Here is a 6442-nt window from a genome sequence, read left to right as displayed (position 1 = left end):
AGTACTAAAAGTATAGTATAGAAGTCTTTCATGCTGATGTGCAATGACTTCAGTTTGTTTAAACATATTTATTAAACAATTACATGGATGAAGAAGAGACATAGAATAAGAGACATCAAAGAAGATTCTTTTAAATCTTATTCATGTACGAACTGTTTTATTGTTTTTTGTTGTATATTGATTCTTTTATTAGTTTGCTGTTAAAGAAAAGCTGTGATATATCTCATAACAAGTTTGAAAAGAAATCTTTTGTTCAAACAAGACTTCAGTATTTGGAAATGTAACAATTATAATGTTATATATGTTATTTTTATATGCTATTTAGTTAGTACACATTTGCTTTATAAATAAATAAAATATATTACTCATAGATGTGACTCTTTTGGTTTTCCTTTGCTAATTTCCTTTCATTGTTACTTAAACAAATATTCATGACAGATCTATTCTACAGATTGTATTATATATGCAACTAAACCCTTGTGTTTACAATTTCTTAACATACTCCCTACTCATGAAAGGGGGCAGTGGGGTAGGCTAGTGGTTTGTTGCGTTTGTTCATCACACCAAAGACCCAGGTTCGATTCCACACATGGGTACAATGTGTGAATCACATTTCTGGTGTCCCCCACCGTGATATTGCTGGAATATTGCTAAAAGTGGCGTAAAACTAACTCCCACTACTCACTAATAATGAATCACAGCTCATAACAATCAGTCACTGGATTGTCTGACATGATTATGTACAGTGAAATGGACGGAGTTTTGCCAGGAGCCCTGAATCAACAATCATGGAATATTAGGGAGTAGTGTACATGAATGTGTATAATGTCTGCACTACTGTCATGCATGTCAGGTTCATGAGTGTGTAGGTGCATCTGCTGAAAACAGGTTTACAACAGCTCTTGACTACACAATCACATTTCACATGACCTGATTATCCTAGCTGGTCTAATTAACAAGTTACCATCTGCAGCACATACACAGAATGTAATATATTCTAAAATGTATGCATACATTTCAGAAAGTTTGCCTGATTGCATTGAACAGATGCTCACAACTGAACAACAAATGAATGAAAATTAAAAATGATAACGTTCAGGTGTATACTGCAATCGTAGTGTAACCCAGAAAATGGCCAATGTTATACTGATCAGTCAGAACAAAACCTGTCTGACTGGGACGGCACAGACCCTGCCTGTATAGGCTGATATTTCAATGTCAAAAGCTTCCATAACCTATTCGTGGCGTGTTATTGCGTCATATGCAGGCGTAACCTTGTTTACCCGTCTCCTTGGCAACAGTCAATCAGTCTGTAGACGGTCATGTTGAACTAACCGTAGCCATGGCAATGTAGGAGAAACACGAGTAAGATCTATATATTCTGCTGGATCCCGATGTCGGGTCGTCATCATGTAGTGTGTGCATGCAGCTGTGATATAAATGGCTTCGTTCAATCGATGAGAAGGGGAATCCCCTTCATAGGCCACACACACACTTCATGTACACAACCCGTTCCGTCGCATAAAACAATATGGCGAAGTGAATACGTTTGTCACAATAGGTGGGCGATGTGCGAGATATATATTGCCTTGCTTCACTGCCGATGAGTATTCCTTGTATGTGCGGGGCGGTGGGGTAGCCTAGTGGTTAAAGCGTTGGCTCGTCACGCCGAAGACCCGGGTTCGAATCCCCACATGGGTACAATGTGTGAAGCCCATTTCTGGTGTCCCCCGCCGTGATGTTGCTGGAATATTGCTAAAAGCTGCGTAAAATCAAACTCGGTCAGTCAGTCAGTCAGTCCTTGTATGTGCTGAGTTTGCGAAACCAAACACCTCACACACACAGAGGCACAGCTATCCAAACGCTTACATACTAATCTATTTTAAGTCTGGGAGGGTGTTATAGTACAAAAGATTACATTTATGGACTCATTTCCCTCCTAATTATCAATATTTTCCTGATTGTCATTAAATATTGTCAGTAAATATTTCCCTTCGTTTTGAACGATTGTTGTGTGACTTATGCCTGTTATCTGAGTGTTATTCACAATCAATAGACATATTTTCCCCAAGCAACTATGACATGCTCTATATGTCCAACTTAAAAAACAAGCAATAGGCCTATTAAATACATTACAAACATTTCAATACAAGTTGATAGTGGCATATTGCTAACTGCGTGGATGGAAACATTCTCTCTCTCTGTGTTCGTATGTCACTGGAAGACGTTATGTTGGTAGAAACTACACATGAACATTAGTTAAGCACCACTTGATTCTAAGAGCAATAATTGCTGTTAAGTTTTGGTCCAAACGGGCGATAATACCCAAGCACTCTGGAATGCACATGGAAAGTTATGGGTCGCATGTTTACGTGCTGCAGAGGCGCCAACTGGGGTATAATTGAGTGAGTGAGTTTAGTTTTATGCCGCACTCAGCATTATTCCAGCTATATGGCGGTGGTCTGTAAATAATCGAGTCTGGACCAGACAATACAGCGATCAACAGCATAAGCATCGATCTACGCAATTGGGAACCGATGACGTGTCAACCAAGTCAGCGAGCCTGACCACCCGATCCCATCAGTCGCCTCTTACGACAATATGTCTGTAAAAGTTATTTCGACACCCAATAATGTAAAATATATATATATATATTTATAAGAAACACATTTTGACTTTGTACTGAAAATCTGGGTAACTGCAGACTTGTTCTCGTCGCTATATGGCTGGAATAATGCCGATGTGACGAAAAACCCAACTCAACTCAATTCAACTGTTTCGACACCGTGATGATTAATTTGCATGCAGTTGTCCTCTGTCATTCCGCAAGGAGTGTTACCCGAGGGTAGGCCAACTTAGGCCGCCTAAATCCCACAGATGTTCTATTGAGAACATGTCAAGAGTCTTAGCGCGCTGTTAATGCATCATGCAAAGTTTCATTGTGATTAGGTGTTGCATAACAGTATAAGTACACACACCCGAACTATACAAACATTTACGTCACTAGTTCCCAACTTTTTTGGTCGGTGGTGTACCCATACCTACGTGTAACAGTATTTTAAAAAAAAAAATCTTTTTTTTTAGGACTCGGCTTAATATGGGTTGATATGCAGGATCATATCTGGACCACGTGAACTGATATAAGACCCACATATGCATCAGGTACACACAAACACCAATATCACTTTAGTTCTGATAAGATTAAAATGTTTAATCAGGGGTCTGTGCACACACGTCAATGATACAGGTGCCCGCCAGCTCTTTTGTTGAGGGTTGATAAGAAGGGTCCTTCCACTGTAATTCTTGAACGATCCAATCCAACTTAGTATGATTATGATCACTGTTTACACAACCAAAGCGTGGGAAGTAAGGAACTCTAACGGACTTACTTCATTATGTCTTTGTCTGAACGCTTACAGTATTTAGATCTGATAAGGCTTTTCCGGAAACAAGTTACGTTCTTAAGATTTAGTAACTTGTGAAAATTGCTTATGGTGTGCATGACCACCCTTTGTGAGACTCGTACGTATGTTGTGCCCTTAAACGCACAATAGTCGTAAGTGCACAGAAATCATGAATATTCATGAGTGGGCGGAGCTTATGTCACTACGTCACATACACGGCACAGTATCTTCCGCGGAACTAGTAGAGGGAGTTGACCTATAAGCTTCTTCGTCTGTTATTGCCTTATACAATGTGACAGCTACAATATGCATATGAGGTGTAATGTACAGGGTAATCGATAATAATTACCCTATATAGATATCTTTACTACTTATGACGTATTTTGGGTATACTAATTCCCGCGGTATCAGTTACACTGTCCATGTAGTGTTGTTCCGTGCCAGTGCACTGCAACATATAGTTTACCGTGATCTTTAGATTACGAGAGCTCATACCGTTGGAATTAGTATGTAAAACAGATCCAAGCCATCTCTTCACCTCGTTCCATCAGTCTACCTGATGTGGCGTAATGTATGTAGCGACTTTGGTGTTGACTTGTGCTGCCTCAGGTAAGCTACGTCTCGGCATGGGCGCCGCCATGTTGTGACGTCATAGCGAGGTGTTTTAGAAGGTTTCGTATCTAGGATTTTACGTCACAATAGAAATAACGGGGATGAGAGATTCTCCGATTAACGGTTGAGAGAGACAGACGAATCACTGAGAGTTGGATGGTTGCATCTCGATCGTAGGGAAGAAAACCCTGAATAACATGTAAGTTTACACCCGGCTTGCCGGAGGCACTATACTCGCAGAAGCGCATGTAAAATCTTTCTACTGTTGTAACTATATATAATTGTACTGTACCTTATAACTTGTAGAGTAACGCTTTGGGCGGCGTGATTGCATATTGTCTTTACTGTTAGAAGTTTGCTATTGTTTATAATAAATTTGCTGTTGGTAACTTTTATGACTTGTGAAATCATTTACTAGTTAAAACTGTTGTGTTGCCGTGGCTGGAAGAGTGATCCACATACCCACATTGTCGTAGTAAATACCTCTCCAGCCACCCCGTCGACCGTTACAGTTTTATGGTGGCAGCGGTGGGATCCATTATGGATCACCTAGTAAATTGTGACTAGTAAATTAATTTATTATAAATGTCAAGTAATATAGTGAGTAATTTGTAGTTTTATTAAATCATTTGTATAGTACTGAATATATTAGTCATGGCAAGTCCTTTGAGTAGTGCTGATCCTTTGGATGGTCCTGCTGGAAACTTACGTTCTCGTCGGATGCAAATCAATCCAGAGTTAAACTCTGAGTTAAATTCGGGAACATTCTCCCCAGGTTACATGAACAATTCTCCTGTTCATAGACAATCTTTTGTTGAACCTGTACCACCACCAAACACACCACCTGCCATGGTGAGCTCAGATTCAAACTTATTGGGTCTTGTGTCACAGCTGTCAAGCTGCATGATAAGTCTATCACAGAGAATTGATTCTCTAGATCGCTCTGCTAAGAATAATTCTGTGGGAAGAATTTCGCTTCAGCTGCCAAAATTTAATGGTACCGGTGATTACCGTGTGTTTGAGTCACAGTTCTCAAACCTTGCAGCCCAGTCCGACTGGAGTAATGCTCAAGCCGCCCAGATGATGGGTTGCGCTTTGGAGGGTGTAGCTCAGAAATTCTATTCTGGCTTACCTGAGAGACAAAGATGTGATTTTTTGTGGCTCTCTCAATGTTTGAGAAGAAGATATGCTAGCTCTCTTCGGATGTGAGGCAAGAAGAATTGCTCACCCGTGTTCGCCAGCCAGGAGAACGAATTGCTGATTTCGCGTGATGAAATCTGGTGTCTTGCTCAAGGTGCTTACCCGGATTTGTCGTATGAACTACAAGAAAGATTTGCTTTTGATGCGTTCAAGAGAGCTGTAGGGAAGGAATTACGACTTCGATTCATGGACCGTGGGGTCAGTACACTTCAAGAGGCAGTTGATGTTGCTGAGATGTACGAGTCCATCGTAGGAAGCCGGTCAGAACAAACCGGTGAGAGCTCTCAGTCCTCATCCTTCTTCTGGGAGAAGAGTTCACTTCAAGGCGGAGGAGGATTCAGAGGACCAGCGTTTTAAGATGTTGACTGATCAATTGTCAGAGCTTCAGAAGACAGTTGAACGATTGGCCTCTGTACAGCAGCAGCAGTCGTATTCAAGACGTCACCAGTATCAGTCTAGAGGCCGCCCAGGTCACCAAAGATCTGGAGATAAGAATAAACATGTCAATGGTTCAGAGCATCATCAATCTTTTTCCCGAGAGAGAAAAAGATCAGGGGAACGAGGCACTCCTCTCTCTCGTTCACCGAGTACAGGCAGACACTCCAGTACCTGTTATAAATGCAGTGGGACTGGACACTGGGCATCGAATGTCCAAGTAAATGCCACATTACCGAGCAATCGAAACGATCACCCACCTTCCGGTTTAGGTCGGATTTGGTGGAGTCTGATAAAAATAGAGCCGCAAAATCCTAAAATAACAAAAACAAGAGGTCATATGGAGGGAGAGATTTGTTTGGTTTCTGATCAAGGGGGGACAACTCCTTCAACACTCACTCCATCTGACCCGATTCCTGTCAAGGCCAATTTCCGAGCCTGTTTCAATATTGGCGATAAAGGCCAACTTGTCAATCTTAAGATTGGAAAGGCTTACTTCACCCTGCTAGTGGATACCGGTAGCCAGGTATCTCTAGTGTCCCCTGCCGCGAGTAAACGATTGTCTTCATCTGTAGCTGTCAGTTCCGTGGACTTCATGCTTGAAGCTGTAAATGGAAGTCTGTTTAAAGCCCATGGTCTTTTCAAGCACCTGTTCATGTGGTGATGATATTTACCCCACTGTGGAGGAATTCCTGATTGCAGAGGTGGATAATTCCCATGAATGTGATGGTATTCTTGGAGTAGATGTGTTGGAGAGACTTGAGGGTCTGATTGACGTCGCTGGGTCGAGA

The 6442-nt window shown here is 41.4% G+C and overlaps 1 protein-coding gene; it reads right to left on the bottom strand.

The window, feature by feature from the left end:
- The window catches only part of LOC124267634 (mucin-5AC-like), a 155047-nt gene that overhangs the window by 98898 nt on the left and 49707 nt on the right, over positions 1-6442 (bottom strand).

Source organism: Haliotis rubra, unplaced genomic scaffold (assembly GCF_003918875.1).
Source record: "Haliotis rubra isolate DU_JTF1 unplaced genomic scaffold, ASM391887v1 Scf1327, whole genome shotgun sequence".
NCBI classification, from domain to species: Eukaryota; Metazoa; Mollusca; class Gastropoda; order Lepetellida; family Haliotidae; genus Haliotis; species Haliotis rubra.
The sequence above is the reverse complement of the archived record's forward strand: the minus strand, read 5'-3'. Positions and strand labels throughout refer to the sequence as shown.